The 20,093-nt window shown below is 46.4% G+C and overlaps 1 long non-coding RNA gene across 1 annotated transcript; it reads left to right on the forward strand.

The window, feature by feature from the left end:
• The first annotated feature begins 16,555 nt into the window (after positions 1–16,555).
• LOC141372797 (uncharacterized) lies at positions 16,556–18,300 on the forward strand. Its single transcript, XR_012378217.1, has 2 exons — positions 16,556–16,757; positions 18,137–18,300. It is a non-coding gene; the product is annotated as an uncharacterized lncRNA (long non-coding RNA).
• The last annotated feature ends 1,793 nt before the right edge of the window (positions 18,301–20,093 follow it).

Consider the following 20,093-nt stretch of genomic DNA (forward strand, 5'->3'; position numbering starts at 1 on the left):
TCCCTCCCTCCCTTCCTTCCTCCCTCCCTCCCTTCCTTCCTTCCTTCCTTCCCTCCCTCCCTCCCTCCGTTCCTTCCTTCCTTCTGTCCCCTCTCCTCCTTCCAACAAACATTTATCAAGTACTTGCCCTGCGCCAGGAGTATCTAGCAGTGAGCAAAACAGTCGAAGTCCCTCACTTCATACATATGCTAGCAACAGCCAGACAAGTAAATATACATAATATGGGGTAGTGATAAATGCTCCAAAGGAAGTTAAAGGTGGGTGAGGGGACGGCCGGCAACAGAAAGCTGTGTGAGACAGAGCCCTCTATCTAAGGCAGCTTCATGCGAGGGGGTGGCACGGGAGCAGAAACCAGGATGGAAATAAGGGTGTGACCCGGGGAAGCTCCGCGGTCTGTGCGTGGAGCAGAGTTGAATCAGACAGGTGTGCCAGTGGCATGACCCTGGGCGGGATGATAACTTCTGCGAACCTCCCTTTCCCTGGTTTAAAATAAAACTAACACCTACTTGACAAAACGCTTGTGTAGATTAAATGCAATAAGGCATGTGGAGGCTTGGCACGCGGTGGAGACCGGGTGTGGGGTGGGTGCTAGCAGCGAGCATGGATGCCCCCCGCGTGCAGTCTGGGTGAACAGATTGGGTGCGCCTCCCACTCTTCCCCTTCAGTCTCCCCGGGTCTCTTTCTCATTCAGTGAAAAGGGGCAACAACACTTGCGCCCTCCTCAAAGGCCTGCCAAAGGGCAGGTGAGGGGTCGCAAATGCAATCATGCTTTGCACCCGCTCCTCCGAGGGGCCGCAGAGGATCCCTAGCGCGAGTGAGAGGAGGGGCCTCGCCCCGGGGATGGGATGGGCGCCTGGGGGCCAGGACTCCTGTGCTAGGACGGGGCCTTAAAAAAAAAACAAAACAAAACCGGGGCGCCTGGGTGGCTCAGATGGTTAAGCGTCTGCCTTCGGCTCAGGTCATGATCCCAGGGTCCTGGGATCGAGCCCCACATCGAGCCCCACATCGGGCTCCTGGCTCAGTGGGGAGCCTGCTTCTCCCTCTCCCTCTGCCTCTCTCCCTGCTCATGCTCTCTCTCTCTGTATCTCTGTGTCTCAAATGAATAAATAAAATCTTAAAAAAAAAAAACAACAACAACAACCGTGCGCTTCGGTGGAGCCAGAGACAGATTTGCTAGCGCAAGTGAGGGCTGGGAAGAGAGCCAGTCCCAGGGTGGAGGCTCAGCAGAAGGGCGGCTCCGGCTGACCACCAGGAAGCAACAAAGCGGCAACACAAACAGGAAGCAGGACCGCTGGTGACAGGATGGGGCCCTGCGAGAGCCGGGAAGAGCCCGGCGGCGCGGAGGGGCCGGGTGGTGGGGGGGGGGGGGGGGGGGGGTGGGGGGGGGGGGGCAGGACCCTCTGGCAGGAAAGCGGGGCTCCCAAGTGAAACCGACATGGCCATTTCAGTCCTCAGGAATGCCCCCCCTTCATTCTCTTTTAAAAACACAACAGAAAGAACCTATTTCTGCCTCTTTTGTACCCCCCCCCCCCCCACCTCGGTTGAGAAAGGGTTTTTCTACTTCCGTCTTACCCACTTACACAGCACCTCCTAATTAGTGAAATAGCACCTCATCGCGAGGCCTTGCCATTACCCTGCGCTGCTTCCAGAGTCCCAGGGAAGCAGGGCCTGCCTTATTATTTAGAAAACGGTTGGTAAGGGCATCTAGCAGATGACTGACTCCCAATGAGAACAGGATCTGCATCTAAAATAATGAGTAAATTGCAGATTGATTCATGGGACAAAGCACCCAGCAGCCCAAACTCCATTCTTTCTTCCCAGTTCCATCTCCTATCTCCTGTCAGTCTCAGAATTGATAGAACAGCCTGGAGCCATTGAACAGAGTTATGTCTGCAATCACCTTTCTAATTCTTGCATATAGGTGCCAATATGTCAAGAGGACCCAGGCAAGGGGACAACAGGGTGGCTTTATTTAGCATTATGACAAGCAAACACTTGAATACCAAGGAGCTCATGAGCTTTCCAGCAGCAGGGGGGGAAAAAAAAAATTAAAAAGCTCCTGTATGGGTTGCCTGCCTCGTGCTCTAGTGGCCCAGTACGGTGCAAAAAGGAGATTACTAACAAAAGGTTATTCAGCTGTTCCCCGAATAAACCCAAAGGTACCAAGTATGGACAGAGCAGATGTCAGGAGACTGAGCCCTATTTTGGAAAACTGCCGAGATATTTAGAAATAGCGCTTTCTTATTAACCCAAGCATAATGCTGAAAGTCCTTTAAAATAAAACTTCCCGGATGCCACCTGCATCTGACATGGCAGCAGGATGAATGCCAGTACGTCCACTGATACTGGAAACCCTCTTAAGAAACAGCCTCGACTGATTGTTCCAGCACAAACAAATCACAAACTAATTTATGTATTCCTGCAGCTGCACCCCAGCCGAGGCAGGAGTCGGACCAATTCACAGTTGACTAGTGCTGTCTCATTCTTTGCAGATTTTGGCATTTAACTGTAATTAAGATTTATTGTTCACGAGCTTGCAGGTCAGGGCAAGCATGACAATATGGGTAACTTTTCTGTTTACTAGTAAAATGTCTGGTAGGAGGAAGCCTCAAGCCTTCCAAGCAGAACTTGACAGAAATAAATAGCACCTCTTCACTCCAGGACCAGCGCATTACCGATTTTAATCAGACATGAGAGTTCCCTTTAAGGGAGGGCAGGGAGGAATCGCAAAGAGCTAGTGAACTGTGCTGTTGCTATTGCACCAGAAGGGTATGGGCCAGAAGCCAAATCAATTATTGCTGATCTTCTGGATTTGGGGACGGGATTGTCAGCTTGGTGTGGGAGGGACTGAGACCTTGATGCCGACAAAGGTTCTGCAGAGACTGGGACCCGTGCGTCTCCACGGCCCCTCCTTGCAACGGAGAGGAGAATCATCGCTCATCTGTCCCCACTCTCAAGGATGCCCTTGGACCAAATCAGATGGCCCGAGGAGGAGGGAGGCAGGGTTCAGCAGTCAGCGGCCACTCACCTTTTACAGTCTGTCTGCCGAGGTCCTGTGCAGGTGACCCACGACACAGTGGGTGTGAATGAACAAACGCTCTGCAAGCAGACAGATGAAGAAGGGCATCTCATCCCACTGGCTTATTAGAAGGCAGAAATGCTGAAGCATAATGTCCTTCAGTTTTCCAGCACCTATAATTTATTATATATTATTGTTTGTCCTCCTTGGAGTATTTTTGTCAGAGCTTCTATAAAATAAGAAAACATTACTCACATGGCCCAGAGATCTGGACCCACAGCTTGTTCTGTTTCTCTTGTGTCCTTTCAAAGGAGGTGGGGTGGGGGTGTGGGGAAGGAAACAAAAATCCCTTGCTCTTCACCGCATCGTTGACTACAGAACTAAATTTGATATGATATTGTAAAAAGATCTTTGTGTCTCACTCTAAGCTGCAAATCATTCAAACGGTGGCTTACAAAAACCCATACAACCCTTTAGGAAAAAATTAAAAATAAGTGAGTGAGAAAATTGTGTGATTCCTGGCATTCTCTGCTCTCATGTTGTCCCTTAATGTTGGAGCTACCAGTTCATACAAGTTGAAGAGGGTTGGTTCTGTATTCTGCAGTGATCCAGTAACGTCCTCAGTTGCCTTAATTCGAGCACATTTGTTTTTCTCTTTGTTGGAAAAAGATCTCGAGATTCTAAGCAGTATAAGGGAGGTTTTGTTTTGACATTAGGAGAAAGCTATAAAAACAAGCTTCGTTCCCAAAGGTACAAGGGGAAAAATGGGTGTGAAATTAATTTCAATGGTGGGTAGAGACAAAAATCTAAAAAAGGATTTAAAAGCAAACTTCCCACCTATTTTACCAACTGAAGGTGTTATAGTCCTAGATATCAGATTTTTAGTCTTGAGGGATCCAGTTCAATTAAAATGATGCTGAATCATGAAAGAGGAAAATATAATTGAGGGAAGAAGGATTCTAATATTTAGATTCAGTTGTTAGTGATATTTTTAACCACTTAAAAAAAAAGCCATTCTTCCATTCCACTAAACTCACAATCATTAGTTTAATTTTCAGAGCTTGCCAGCTTAAGCCAGCATTACTCTGTTCCAAGGACACTTGAGCCAGACCCAGAAAGGTTGAAGTAAGTCTCACAGGGGGCACACTTGATCCTAAACGTGAGTCCGGGTTTACCAAGCCACAGAACTTTGATCCTTGGGGATGCTGTGCAAGGTGATCTTGGGAGAACACCAACCGTCACTCCACAGCTTCTCGCATTGCTGATCCGAGCAAAGCACATTTATAAACTCGGCCTCGGCCAGTCACAGATGCAGATGGGCATAGGAAAGGATAAGCAGAACACTGCAGCCATTTCATGGACAGGACATCACCGAGCCCACTGCTATTCAGTACAAACAATGGGAGGAAGAGAGATGGAGTGTGCAGTGGCTCAGAACAGGTGGGAAGCTGGAGGAGAATCACTTGGCTCTCAGCTGGGGAGGGCTTTGTGGAGGAAGCAGGATCTCAGGAGCTGGTAGAATGATTGCAGGAGACAGCTTGCGGAGATGGGATGGGGCAGGATTCCAGGCACAGGGCGTCCTGCCCAGGAACGAAGGAAACCTTGAAGGAGGGAATATGGTGCTTAGTTGAAGGGGCAGTGGGAAAAATTCCAAGGAAGGAAGAGGAGGAAAGGGCCATGTAGTAGCAGGGCTACTTGCATGCCCAGGATGTCGGACAACTGCTTCCACTTGAGTGCAATCGCTATATCCCCATCTTTGTTGAAAACGCTGTTACTCTGGTATGGTCTTTGGCATTTAAGCTTTGTTTTTTAGAATAACATTGTGCCAACATTGGTCCCCACATTCTTAATGGAGTGTTAAAAAAAGGAGAGATGATTCATCAAAGACTGCCCGGAATATAGATAAAATGGATCAAAACACAGAAAATGGAAAATAACGCCATGGTTTGCAAAATTTTAAAACGTGTTTCTTAAATTAGAGAAGAGGGGACCACAGGGTAACAATTATTTCCCGAGATAGTAAGAATTGGGAATTTCCTTTCACGAGGCGGAGGGTAAACAGCAATTTTCTATCTTTAAAGAAGAAACAGAGAGATGTCAGAGATTTCAGGTGCTTTAAATAGATATTGCTAAATTATCCTTTAAAAATGGTGTAGGAATATTTATGCCCCTTACCAATAGCCTGTGCGAGACTGGCTATTCCCCAAAGCCCTTCCCAGAAATAGAAGTTATCAGTACTTATGATATCAGAGGCCAAGAACTGGTATCTCATTTCATCTTGACCTTCCCGGACTGTGAGGAGGAACGCTTATCTAAATCCAATTCCCTCTAAATGGAAATGTATGTCTCTATCTAAGCTACTCTGACCAGTTGCATCTCTTCTATGAATTGCCTGTTCAAACCCTTTGCCCATTTTTCTATTGGGGTCTTTGTCATTTATTATCTTGCAGAAGTCCTTTGTATATTAGGAATATGCTGTTAGTATACTGCATATTAGGGATATACCCCCGGTATACTGTATATTAGGGATATACTGTTAGTAAATGGCACCTTAAGGATGTCCTGTTAGTATACTGCACATTAGGGATATACCACTGGTATACTGCATATTAGGGATATACTGTGAGTATACTGCACATTAGGGATATACCACTGGTATACTGTATATTAGGGATTTACCGCTAGTGCAAAAGAGTGCTCACCCTATCGCACCCTGGCTAGCTTTCAGTAGAACTAATTTACTTAATTTGCCAATATAATAGTCTAAAAGGGAATTTTGATGTTTTTGTTTATATTTATTTGCTTAATGAGTCTGAATTTTTTTTCATATTTTTATTAAAAATTCATATTTCTTTTGCAAATACCCCCTTGCCTATTTTTGGAGGGAGGTGCCCATCATGTTTTTCTTACTGGTTTATAGGACCTCTTTATAGGATATACACCCAGGGTCTATGATTTATGGCAAATAATTTGTCTTACAAATTTTAGGCTCTTTATGTATCCATGCTCTGTCAGTGAGTTTTTCTGCTTGGTTTGCAGGAGAACTTTGGGCTCTGTAGACAAGGTGGGGTGGGGAGAAGTGTGTGTTTCAACTCTGGTTTGTGTTTTCCTTAAATTTGGAAATCAAGGATAATTCATTTAATTTCCTTTTGAAGAACACCCCATCTTATCTATATAAGAAATGGTATTTCTTCTTGTAATATGGCTTTGACCACGTACCATTTAACATGGTAACCCTGGCCTTATTGTGCTAAAGGTGCGTTTGCTTAACTTTATAACCTTTGAGCTGATGAATTAAAATGCCTCTGCTTTCTTCCCTGTCTATAGGAGCTGGGAGTGAGGGTGAGGTGGGTGGGGAATAGGGTCCACCAAATAGAGCAGAATACCAAGCTGTAGGAAGGGCAGGGAGTAGACTGGAATCTGGCCTCAAATGCCACCAGTATCCTTGCTCCCTTTGTCTCTGCTTCTCACTGACTTCTGACTTCATTTGATTCTCTCCTTTGGTAGGTTGGCTTTCCTCATATGGCAGAAAACATCTTGTACTTTCAGCTGCTGGAGAGAGGCTGACTCAGTTCTCTTTTAACTGCATCCTACAGAAGGCACTCTCTTGAGGATCCCAGTTGGGTCAGGAGTAGGGTTGCCAGATAAAAATATGGGCTTGCCCAAAGACATTAGAATTTCAGAGAAACAATTAATCATTTTTAAGTTATAAGGATCTCCCAAAAGTTACATGAGATATACTTACACTAATTCAAGTGTAACTGGATATCCTATATTTTTATTAGTTAATGGCAACCCTGGTCAGGAGTCTGCTTCTAGACCAATTGGCCCAGAGCCAGGGAATTGGGGTTCTGTCCACCTTCACATCAGTTAGTGGTGGCCAGTGGGCTAGACTGTGTCCTCACTGCTGCTCACTTGCTCATGGATGGGGATGGGGGTGGTTACTAGGCTGAGCAGACAACTCTGAAGGCATCCACCATGCCTGCCTATTTGGACTAGCTGTTCTTCGGCCTGGAACAGGCTTTCTGCTGGATTTCTTCCCTGGCACTAAGCACCTGATCACATCCCCTACCCTCCAGCACAGTGCCCTGTGATTCACAGTCTCTGTTCCTTTGTGTTGTGATAAAAGCTCCACGAGGAGCAGGATCCAGTCAGGGGCTTCTCCAATGCGTTCCGACATTTTATTAAGAGTCTAGCTTGAGTTAGGTCCCAGTACGTACCTGGTTGGAACAAATACAGCCCCAAATCCCCCTATCTGTGACATGGTTTTCCTTTCACACCTGTCCCCCAAGCACCAATCTTCCAGGAGATCTAGCATTGTTCTCTGGAGGCTGCCTCTCGGCAGCACTTAAACATGCCGAGGACCTGTGTGCTTGTCCTTCCTCTTTGATGGCTTCAGCCCGTGCAGGTGTGCGTTCCCCTTTGTGCCTTCCATCCCAGCCTGCCTGGTTACCACCAAGCCTTGCACGTGTGCAGGGGCTCAGCTCTGGGTGTGGGTAGCGAGTCAAGGTGATCTTACCAGCAAGGGAGACCACGTGGGGCAGATGCAATGGGCAGGACATTGGGTTAAGACTGCAGGAGATCCGAATGAGCTCATCCAGGGAAGCTGCACCCACGACACCCTGGGACGGCTGGCTAACAGATGGTTCCAGAAGGGCAATGATATGTAGGCCCTCCCCTTCTGTGCTCCTCCTCTTCCTCTGGTGCTCTCCTCCTCTACCCTCTGCTTGTCCAGGATTTGCTCTCCCGTTCTTTCCTCCTATTTCAAGAGCGTTTACCGGACACTGGACCCCCTCCCTACTCTTTTCTTTTTGTTCATTTTATCGTTTTAACAACCCTACAGTATAGCAATTTGTACTTAAAAAAGGGAAACATTAGGGAATGAAAAACCTTAAGGAAACCCAGCCAGAGAGTGATGGAGATGGGCTTTTAACCCAGGTCTTCTGACTGCAGAGTCTGCATTCGTAAGCACCGCGTTATACCGCCACGTAGCCCTCTGCTGATAAAATTTCAGCCCGCATGGTGTGTATACGGATGGACGGGTGGACTGATATTTGGGGTAGGCGTGACTGTGCAGACCCGCTTCCAGCTTTATCCATGACCAGACTTGGGACTGGCGGTCTCCCTTCCTCTTTCCATCTGTGCCAGGCCCCACCTGCCTGCAGCATCCCTCCGTCACCTGCCTTCATTCTGCCCCTTTGTTTTCCATTCATTACACTGTTAGGTTAGCTGTCTCCTCCCCACATCTAGGGAGGCATTATTACTTTGCAAACAAAACATGTCCCGCTTGCCCTGGAAGATGGGTTGTCTGGAGAGATTTCCTGCAGACTGCTGTGCTCATCCTGGCGCGGGGGTTCTTGTAAACTGCAGTCACAGAGGGTGGCACTTCCTGCCGGAGAGAAACCTTGTCCTCTCCCTGACCTCTGTCTTATTATCCCTTGTCGTCCATCTTGGAATCCCTCTCCCGTCCACACGAAGGCCTTGTCCTGCCAACCTCTGGATGCCTCAGGCAGAGAGAGAGCCACATCATTTGGAAGTGGCGGGGGACACACAGACGTTGCAAAGTGGGATGCGTCCCTGCCTCGGTCCTCACTGGCCCTGTGGCCGATGCACCTGCTGACCCTCCCCCAGAACCACCGAAGACCAAAGCTTGCCACGCACGTTCCTGAGCTCCAGTGTGGTCAATTCTGTCGGCAAATAAATAAAGGTGGAAAGAGCAGGGGTTCCTTCCTGGCCCCTTTCTAGAACCTTCTCGAATGACATAATTCTAATCCCCAGCTGCAGCTGAGAATGTGTTTCAAGGGCTCTGCTTCAGATAATGCCAGCCATAGTCACTCCTTCCTCAGCTCCAACTGTATTTTGCCTCTGGCCTGGGATCTCTCTCTCTCTCTCTCTAGGCCCCTCAGTCACTCTCTTTCCAGGTTTTAAAAGGGGAAGGGATTGGGAAGCAAATCCAAACTCTGATTTTTGAGTGGGGAGAAGCCTTTCACATGAAGAAAGAACATACATTAATAGCTCGGAAAACAATGGTAATATTTAATTAACCTTTTGAAATGGCTGATCTGCAAATCTGCACGTGTCAGCTCATCTTCAGAACAGAGGGACCGTGTGTGCCGATGCCAAAATCAACATGCTGGGTCTGTGCATTTCTTCTGTGGGGATTCACAGGGGGAAAAAGCAAGCCCCGCTACCCCCACTCCCCCCCCCCAACAAAATCAGTTGTTTTACTTTAAAAATTCATGTGATCCAGCTGCCCTCATCAGGGTTGGACGTAGCCTGTTGTGCTACACATCTGAGGACCCCAAGTTGAAGCTTGGCTCCCTTCCCTGTCACTGTAGCCGACAGGCTGAGGGCCCCCTGGGGGCCTGAGGGTCAGTTCTGATGACAGCAAAAATCAGCTCGATGCTCTTGGAGCTCTCCCAACACAGCGCATGTCCACAGGACAAAGGGAATTAGACTCATCTGCAAGTGTCAACTCTCTGGCTTTTTTTCGTGATTTTTTTTTTCTTTTAAAGGCGGTGTGCTCTCTTAGTGTGAGAAGTCGTGTCATCCAGGGAGCGCTGCGGTTGGCTCATTAAAATATCACCTGGTTAAAGTAAATCAATGTTGATGGAATTGTTGAAGGTATTCCCCTTCGTGGAGCTGGTGTGTCTTGCCGATCAACTGGTTACTCCCATGGCAGGCTGAATGGATACCCCTCCTTTCTGCTCTGCGTCCCATCCCTGCATTAATGAGCAAGGCTCGTAATGTAATCAGAAGCCTGGCTTGAGGGGTGGTGACTAATACATTTCATTGCCTTTTATCAATAGCAGTAGTAAAAAGAATCAGAGAAGGCAATATTTTGCTTTTGGGGACTTCCAAAAATGAAAGAGTGTGGGCATGAAGAAAATGAACATGGACTAGTTGACTTGTACTGGTAAACTGTACAGATGCACCAATTAAGCAATAAGATGCATTTTGAAATGTTAAGAAAGGGGCGCCTGGGTGGCTCAGATGGTTGGGCGTCTGCCTTCAGCCCAGGTCATGATCCTGGGGTCCCGGGATGGAGCCCCGCATCAGGCTCTTGGCTCAGCAGGGAGCCTGCTTCTCCCTCTCCCTCTGCCTCTCCCCCTGCTCATGTTCTCCCTCTCTGTATCTCTCTCTCTCTCAAATGAATAAATAAAATCTCTAAAAACAATGAAATGTTAAGAAAAATTACTGTAACTCGTAAAAAGCTTTTTGTTGTTGCTTTTGTGTGCCATCTTTCTTGAGATGGCCAGGACAGTGCCTTTCTAGAAGTAGCTCATCATTGAGGACCATATTTCTCGGGAACAAGCCTAACCATGAGTAACTCAACTCATACAAAGACAAGAGCATCAATGACAATGACCCAAGAAGTGTGACAAATACCAAATCTACCGGTGGCAATTGCCAGGTTGACAGCCAAGGTTTTTTCAGTTTCAAAAAGCATGGAAGGTGATAGGAAGGAAGGTGTCCTGGAGGTAGAAAGAAAATTTATGGTTTGGTTGTGAGACTACACTTAGAGACCACTCACTACCCTCCAACCTCGTTCTCAGCAAATTATATGCCTTATCTCATTTAATCCTCACAACAAACCTGTGAGGGATTTACTAGTGTTAACTAGTGTTTTACAGGCGAGGAATCCAAGGCATAGAGAGGTTAAGTAACTTGCCCAAGGTCACACAGGATATACTGACTCTGTAATAATTGAAGAGTTGAGGAGGAAGGTATCAGTTATATCTAATGATTTGTATTTTGCTTTAATGCATTATCTGTTGTATCTTGTCTTTGTCATGTTTAGTAATTGGCCTTGGCTGTTCAACCTGACTTTCATGATATGTAGTAGCTTTGAGAGCTTCCAATGTCAGGCTCTTCTGAGAAGCTAACCCTGATCCTTCACCCACTCCAGGATGCATGGGTCTTTACTCTGTGAGAATGGAAACAGAGCAGATCTTAGATTGTGGGGGAGAGCATATCCATCCTGAACACACTCAGGAACCAAAGTCAGCCAAATTGAGAAAAGAGAGCAATGGGAGAGGGAAACTCTGCATGTGTGTAAAACATTCCATTCCCTTCCGCTCTCTGCTTTCCCCCTTGAAAAAGAAAGCTCAGTTTCAGGAGAGAAGGAGAAAAGGAAGCAGAATGGCAAAATGTAGAAAAATGAGGATGGTTTCCATACGGCGCTGCCAGCCGTGCAGAGCAAAGTTCCATCGGACCACCGGACTGAAGATGCGAGTGCGTGAAAGTCACGTCCAGACTCCTGAGAGCATCAGATCTCAGAGCCGGGAAGGAGCTCGATATACGGCCTGTTTGAAGTAACCTGATTTCTGGCCTGGGCGTGTTTAAACCACCCAGAGCTAATACAATATGGCAGGCAGGACAATTTCTCAGTAAGGAAATGCACATGGGGTTGATATTCTGGGGTCCCACAGTCCAAACAAAGTGCCTTATGTATCGGCCATCACACAAAGAGGCTTAATCCAACTCTCAACAGATTTATCTTGGGGAAAAAGCCTCTGGGCTCCTCTCTAGGGAGGAGCCTTTTCACCAAGGCGCCCCCCCCCCCCTTCAAAACTAAAGGCAACCAAAAGGCAATGTGAATAACATCGACATTGATGACTAGTGCTGGTGGAAACCCGCCCCCCCGAAAGCCAAGGGACTTTTTGGATGTCCCACCGATTCATGCCTGTCTAATTCCCTGGGCTGCTCAACTATCACATTTAGTGATTAGCTCTCTTGAAAATCTACGTTGACTCCCAGGAGGTGGGTGGGTGAGGGGGAGAAAACTGTATGTGCATACATAAAAGCCGAGCCTGTGTAAATGTGTGTGTGTGTGTGCGTGCACGCACTTGCTTGTATGTGCAAGTGATGAGAAGCTGAGGGTCTGAGCAGTTTTCTGAGATTCCCCAGAATACGGAAGGCTTGTGGTGCATATGGGAGAACTGACAAGTATACCAGAAGGTGAGGAAATGGCTGGAAGCAACACTAATGCCACTCCATCTGGAAAGAGGGGTACTGTTTAGTACGTCTGGAAAGCATTATTTCTGCAAATAGCTCAACCTCTATCAACTTTCAGGCAGGGATCCCGATCTGCTGCCAAAATGAGATCTCCCTGATGGCTGTGTGGCGGGAGAGGCTGAGCAAATGAACTAACAGCGGAAAGTAGGAAATGTGCAGAGATGGCAGCCGGCAAGGTACCACGCAGCAAGCACCTGCCTCTCTCCAAAAAAGACAGCCTGGGCTTCACAGCGCATTAGGGCCAGGGCTGTGCTTGGGGAGGGCTGAGCCTGGTGGGATTTGGGGCTCACCAGCCATCTTCGACAATTTCTCGCCATTTTTGGGCTCAGAAAGGCCCCCAGTACAGTTAGCCAAATGGCTCGCCTGCATTGATTTTTATACCCGGGGGTATTTTGAAGGAAATTAAATCCATGTGTTTCTGATTCAGCTGCCATTAGCACATGAAAACGCTGTTTTGTGAGAGTTATGGTATGCTGTGGGTGCCTTCGCGCAGCGCTGCTAAATGCCATAAAACCGTCTAGCCAGACATGGAGGTGCAAGGAGCCGGGTGCGCTCTGCTATACGCCATTTCCCTGCCTATCCAGAAGGCAACATGTTTTTGTCATTTGCATCCTTTCTGAATGTAGCACAACACGGTTTCTCATGCCTGTTAATCATCTATCATTTCCAATTTGAATGAAGCCATGTTAGTGTGGATGATGAGAAATTGCCTTTAACCGTGAATAGCTGGAGGGGATTCATATTCAAACAGCCACCAAGGCTGGCCCCGGTCTCCAGGTCTATGGGCGGAGAGGCCGGCTGTAACTTGTCCCGGGAAGGCCCACGCAGCTTCTGGTCCGCGTCACCTAGAAGCAGGTGAGTTTGAGCTGGCAGCGGGAAAGAGTGGGAGAGCCCTGACCTGGGACTAGGGGAGGAGGGGGGCTCATTCTAGCCCCACTGCTTGCCCTTTCTGAGCTTCCTCTGCAGTGATCATTGGGTCAAAGGCTATTGGTTTAGGGCCATTTCTAAGCTTGACATTTTATGATTAAAAACTGGCCCCTAGTTGTCCTTAGTTCTCATATTCACTGATGATTGCATGTATTACATCCCTAGAATGTTCTAGTATGTTTCGTGCTCAACACTGAGGACACACGATGAAAGGCATGTTTTTGCCTTTGGAGGGAGGAGGAAGGTAAGGGGACTAATTTATAGAGTATTGACTGTGAGACTGGCCCAGTGCTAGGGGCTTTATTTGCCAATCTCATGTCATCTTCACAAGAACATTCCAAAGTTGGCATTATTGTCCCCATTGTATAGACAGACTTACCCTAAGGATCAGGAAGATTGGATACTTTGCTCAAGGACACAGAGCTTGTTGATAGAAGAGTTGGGGTGTAGAGTTTCTTACCCCTGGCCCCAGAGCTCAGTTATCTTCCCTCCTTACTATTTCTTACAGTTTCATGTGATCAGTGTTAAAAATATACGTATAATACATAATATTTTTTATCTGGAATCACGGAGGACAGAGTGCCTCATTCTGCTTTGGAGATGCTGGGGGATGTCGCTGAGAAGATATTTGTGTCAGCTTTTAAAGGATGAGCAGGAGTTGACCAAGTGGGGATGGAAAATGGGTTGGAAACGGCAGAGGGAATGGTGTGCACAAGACACAGGGTGAAAAGGAGAGCGAAGTGTTTCAGAAGCCGGAAGTCTGTCACCTACCTCATTTCTGCCACACTAATTAATGTCTAAACTGCTGACAGTGTCCGGATCACGTTTCTCCTGTGGCCACACTTATATCTTGATTGGATACTGTCTTAACGGAAAGATAAGACCTCCAATCTTTTTTGACCTCCGGTCCAGTCTCACCATTCCATCTTTATCAGACTCCATAGGATGTCATCTTGGAGAGCAGATGACAACTCCAGTGGTATAAGTTGACTTTGACTTTGGTCAACCTTGACTAACTCTCAGCAGAGGAAGGGTTTCCTAAATCTCCTTCCACCCACATTATCATCAAAGATGTTTTGCTCTTCACTTGCAAAGGAGAAAGCTGAAAGCACAGCTGGTGGCAATTTCGCTTTGAATTCAGAGGTTGTGGAGCAAACGGGAAATTTCATGCTGCAGCCGTGGTGGAGCCCTTCTGAGGTTTCGTAGCTTACGCGTGTGTCCACAACCTGCTTCCCATGAAATTGCCCATAAGTGTGGACAACCTGGGAAGCCACAGCTGAGCTGCTTGTCTAGGAGGTTCCCTGGATTTCCTAACTAGTCTTGATCCAACGATGAATAAAATCACATTCTCCTAGGTCCTCGACTTGTCGAACTTGCCCTGCCTCCTATTGCCATAGTCAGGTTGCTTTCAAAAGTAGTAATAGAGGCAGTCCACTAAGAGCTGCCTTATCTGTCATAAAGATCTCAGGAGGTCTCTGGGCTCCTGGCCCCAGGGTGTTCTGTGCTCCTGATTGAAAAAAATTGCTTACTTTGGTCTAGAATTTAACTTGTGGCTTGAGTGCCTTTGGTGACATGTGTCTGTGCTTTTAGTAATGTCTAAACTCATCCTTCTGGTGTGGGTGTCAGTCAGTTGTGAGAATCCAGCACTGCATTTGGACTTAGGGGAACTACATCTAGTCCAGAGTCTTTTCCTAAAGAATAAACTGCATTATCTGTTAAATGAAGAGGTCAGACCAGATAACGGCTAACGGCCCATCTGGTTTTTTATTTTCTGATTTCTCTTGTTCTAGCTGTGGTCGAAGTTGAAAACCTCTGTTTGCTCTCATTCAAAGACAATCTCACTCTCCCAATATCGTTCTAAAGACTGTTTTAGTTCTTCCATCCCCATCTTAGCTGTCTCTCTTTGCTCCCCAAACAAATCCCAATTTATTTGGTCTTTTCTCAGAAGGACAATTTCCCAAACATATCATCATCCAGGTGTACATGAAACTCTCTGGGACTCTCTCCAAGGTCTTTACATCACACTTCCAAAGAGAATATCAATATTGGGGTCGTGTGTCTGGGTATGGATAGGGTCGGGTTCCGCCTATCTAAACCTTGCTTCTGTGAGAGCTAAACCATGTTAGGGAGTTGCAGCCCACTAACTTCTCCAGTTGGGGTCTTTTAGAGTACAGGCAGCATTATAAGTGTTATAAATATGGCGGCCGACAGTGAACATCCTGGACCCATTCCCCTCTTGGCTTGTGTAGAGCGAGGGCAGTCAGGTGGCATGGAGACGTTGTTGGCAGGAATCATTGCTCCCTCTATTTGGGAATGAAGGACCATAAATGGTGGCTGCCTTCCAAACTGCCAATAAATAAGTAAATATAGAGTGTTGACACTGGTCTCCCTGCCAAACGCCAGGCTGCTTCTCTCCTCATCTTGGGGGAGACGAAAGAGAGAAGGGTTATTGAATAGGCTACTGAGAAGTAGCCTCCGTTCTACTTGGAATCTTTCCCCCTTTTGGAAACCTTTCAATCGACTTTCTGGCCCTTCTTGGGGAGTGAGACAATTCTGTCAAACATGAGATTGTGTTAGCTTATTCATAATAATTATCAGCAATAGGGTGAAATGGAGCTGCTTCTAGGGATGACTGTTGTTGACAGATACTTAGGCCACATACGGAACAACTACTGAGCCCCTGAGAGGGTCTGTGTTTGGCGTGCAGTGATCAGGGGGAGAAGGGAAGACGGTTGAAGGTGCTGCCAAGCACACACCACTCTGGCGCTCAGTTTCCTCTCTGTGCACAGACAAGGTTTTCAACCTCTGCCTTCGGAATTAGAGGAATTCGTGCACTGCACAGCTAAAAGTCAGACAAAATGGTGGTGGTGCTTCTACATAAGAAAGGCATCGAGAAGAAATATCTTGTTTACCTTATATGCCTAGTGCTTAACACAGTGCCAGTCACATCGGAGGCACTTAATAAATATTTGTGGAATGAATGGATTAATTTGGAGAGCTTTGCTTCCTGTCTGCTGGGATCTACGATCTCTGGCTATTCCTGTATTTTGACTTACTCCAGAGCCACACTTCCAGGATGTCTTAGGCTTAAGATTTGGCTCTTTTGGGTACTCCTCTCGCTATCTACTCCTGTACAGCTTTTTCCTCCATTGGACCCTCACCACCAGCATTGTGCAGGGCTCCTCCTCTTCCTCTTCCCTTTCCCCTTCCCCTCCTCCCCCTCCTCCCCCCCTCCTCCTCCACCTCCTCCTTCTTCTTCTTCGTATCATTTCACCACGTTCCTCTTTTCCTTGAAAAATTTCGCAACGCTCCAGTATAAACAGCTCACAAAATTGGAGAAACTGAGGAAAGAGAAGGCAAGGAGCTAATGGAGGAGTGAATAGCACCATAACCTCTCTTTTCGGAAGACCCACGGAGGTCTGGTCTCCGGGGCAGAGCCACTAGGCTTAAAGGGCAATGCACACTTCAGTTTTCCACTATTGTTTTGACAGCTGAAGTGCAAAGGAATTAACTCTTTGAATCAAAGTCTTCTATAGTTTGACGACTGCTTTTTTTTTTTTTAAGATTTTATTTATTTATTTGACAGAGAGACACAGCGAGAGAAGGAACACAAGCAGGGGGAGTGGGAGAGGGAGAAGCAGGCTTCCCGTGGAGCAGGGAGCCCGATGCGGGGCTTGATCCCAGGACCCCGGGATCACGACCTGAGCCGAAGGCAGACGCTTAACGACTGAGCCACCCAGGCGCCCCGATGACTGCTTTTCTTTAAAGCGTGACTTATTATCTACCTATGAAGGTATCGTGTGAGGGTATATTCACATACACTGACATTGGATAGTATGGAATTGTTGACTAGTTGAGAGATTACTGCTTTCCCTACACATTCTCATGGCATCTGAATGACCCAAGAGTTCCTATTCGTGATTCTGAGATTAAGACTTTCAGGTAATCAGGGAGATTCTGTTTTCTAAGAAAGGCTCATCTCTTCAGAACTCTGTTTCCAAAGAATTGTGGCTTATCGGTGCAGACGTTTCAGGGGACAGCGTTCAGTTTAGGGGCTGGGGTAGTTTAATGGTCAGCCTTTGCCATACCATATCAGTAAAATTACATAAATGTACCACTTAACACGCTTTCACATATTTTTAAGATTATAATAAGCATGTCTGTATCAATGAAGAGACATAGGCCTGCATGGTTGTTTTTTTTTATTTTCCCCCTAGGGTCCTTAAGATACTTTCCCTATTTATATTTTTAATTGCGTGGAAGTACCCAGAGGCTTAGTATCAAAGGAAGAAAGTTGTAAAAATGGAATAAATAAATAAATTAAAATAAAAAAAAATCTGAGTTAGTGATGTCTGACTTCCTCTATTCATGTTATTGCTACTCTTGTTGCTTTTTGGTTTTTGTTTTGCTTCTTGACTGTTGTTGTTTTCCACCAAAGCTGTCATTTATCGTGAGAACAAGAGCAGCTATGTGTTGATTTTTCTGGATTCTTTTTGGATACTATCCCAGTGCTAATGAAGGCCCTTCCAAAGTGCTAAAGAGCGGGTGCCAAAATCAGTTATGCTGAAAACAATAGAGAAGAGTGGTGCACAGACAACATTTATATACCCATATATGTGCACACACTCACAGAGATTTGAATTAATACTTGTGGGTGTGCAACTCCCTCTGTTTATGCAGATATACACGCACATTTTGCAAACACAAGAGTGTGTGCACTGGAACTACGCTGACGAGAATGTGGGGCTGCATTTTTATCAAAGGACTTTTTACATCTGCTTGCAGAAAATGTTCATGGATCAAGGGATGAACAGAATTCCTAGATTTTGCAGTGTCCCAATTTGCCGGTTGAGAAGCTATTAGAGATGTACATTTACCGACTTAAAACATTGAGATGTGAATATAAAGATTGTTATGGATCTTAATGGTTTTATCACGAAATGAGGATTTTACTTCAAGAAGCACCTGGACAGTGCTTAGCTTAGGCTTAGCTGTTGTGCTAAGATTAATAAAATCTTTACCATTGGTCTTTGAGTTCTTCTGAGGTAGTTTATTAACCTGAAAAAGGGGGGAAAATGTTGTAGCTGGGGCTCTCCTCTCTCTCCCCCTCAACAGAGTCTCTTTGCCTTTCTCCCAATGTGTAATTATTCTCTCCTCAATTTGTTTACACAGCTTGGAGATGGGGACAGAGTTCTCTGGCGACCGTGCAACTGAGAGCAATCACCCTAAAGAGAAGCATTTAGAAGCTATAAAACCTAAATGCCCTGCCATGCATCATTACATCACACAGTTATTCAAATTTAGTAAATTAAATTAAATAATCTCAAATAACTTGATTTCGGGGCTCTAAAATTTCATCTCTATGGTGCCCAGTACTCCATTTCCTTTATTATTATTGTTCATCAAGTAGAATTTATGTTTTTTATGAATCAAAATCCTTGCCTGCCTCGCCGGTCCAAGCTGCTGGCGGCTGGCTAGGAGGAGTCGGTAGCTTGGCGCGCCACCTGCCGGCGCATTCGCACACAGCGGCCGGCCCCGGACTTCCCACCAGTTCCCAGTGTGGCCCCGGCACTCAAGTCACGGCAAAAATCACAAGACAGGACGACGCTCTCAGCGAGTGTGCTAACGGCTCTCTTAGGCTTTGTCGTTGTGGGTCAACTTGAAGTCGCGGGGACAACCCAGAGAGATTTGCTGTTGAGGCTGGAGAAGTGTTTTCGGGCCTGGTGGTGTTCTGCGGCTCCCATTCTTCCTTATTAAAAGCCAGATGATCTAAGCAGACGGCTGTTTACCCGACGGATCTGGGAGGCCATTCCTTCATTACCAAAAGCCATTCTGGGCTCATGCATGTTCCCGTTTGAAGAGGACACTGATGTTGAGAGACAGTGGCGGCTGGTGCCAAGTCCCCATTTTCTTTAAAATGTTGAATTTTGCCATGTGTTGCAGTTTAAGAAAGTATTTTATTTGGAGGCAAATCTCCCCCCCCTCCCCCGCGCCCCCCCAACACTTCTGCCGTGGAGTTGAATTCTGACATGGCTGGGGCAACCGCAAGCCATACGTTGTTTTAGAGGCTGGTTTAAATGTACTTTCCATTTAATAGTTGCATAACTAATCACCTGTGTGTGTTTCAGGAGGGAAAAATCCTTTCAAAGCAGTATTGAAATCTTCCTCATTCCAAACTTTTCTGACACCTTTGTTTAATCTCTCTTGCTTCGGTAAAGTTGTGGAAGGGTGCCATTCACACGCTTTCACACATTTTTAAGATCCAGGCATCCTGACTAGGAAGTTCCTTTTCTCTGGTAGGTTCCCAAAGCAGAGGACTCAGAGTGGGTATTTGGGTGTCTGAGAGCGCCTCCCAATTTGTCAGCCATCTCCTCTCACTCCACCCCCCCCCCCCCAGTCAAACGGTTCAACATAGCAACAGATGGTGTTTTAGGCTTTTTGCTGAGTTTGGGATGGTCTATTTTGTGCTTTTTTCAGGAAGATCTCAACAGTCAATCCACTCTGTTATTAATAAATTCAAATGAGATATTAGATCCTTCTTTTAAAAATTGAGCTTACTTCACCGGGTCGCATGGATCAAACAGTGGTAAGGTGTTCTCTCCATCTTCGGAAGGAAGTCTCCTTTCTCTCCTTAACAGGAAACCTCTGTGCCTCCCTTGTAGCACTATTCCCCATCGCTTCTAAGCATGTTCTTCAGATCTGGGTACAGAGAAGAAGTGTAAGGGAAAAATTCACCAGATTGGGAACAAAAGCACATAATTTATATCTCTTTTGTGTGGGCTAGGTTACAAATCTCTGAAGATTAGAAGACCACTTTATCTTCTGAGAAAGAGTCAGACCTAAGTAATATTGTTCCTTTGATTCAAGAAAAGCAGACTGAGGGGTGCTAGATGGTCTCATTACTGAGCTTGCATTTAATGCAGAAAATCCTGTTCTTGAAGACTGCCTAAGAGCCTTCCCCCTTGCCAGTCAGCAGCATGAGGAACAACCAAAGACGCTTTTGTCAGGTTGTTCACTTTCCAGGTGGAACCATCTCTCTTTTATCTGGTAACCGAAGGCAAGCTCTTCTGAATATCCGGCCCTGTAGTTCATGTCTTGTTGGTATTATCATCATTAAGATGGCTTTCAT

Source organism: Callorhinus ursinus, unplaced genomic scaffold (genome assembly GCF_003265705.2).
Source record: "Callorhinus ursinus isolate GAN/ISIS: 27379988/994484 unplaced genomic scaffold, GSC_fseal_2.0 scaffold5, whole genome shotgun sequence".
In the NCBI taxonomy this organism is placed as follows: Eukaryota; Metazoa; Chordata; class Mammalia; order Carnivora; family Otariidae; genus Callorhinus; species Callorhinus ursinus.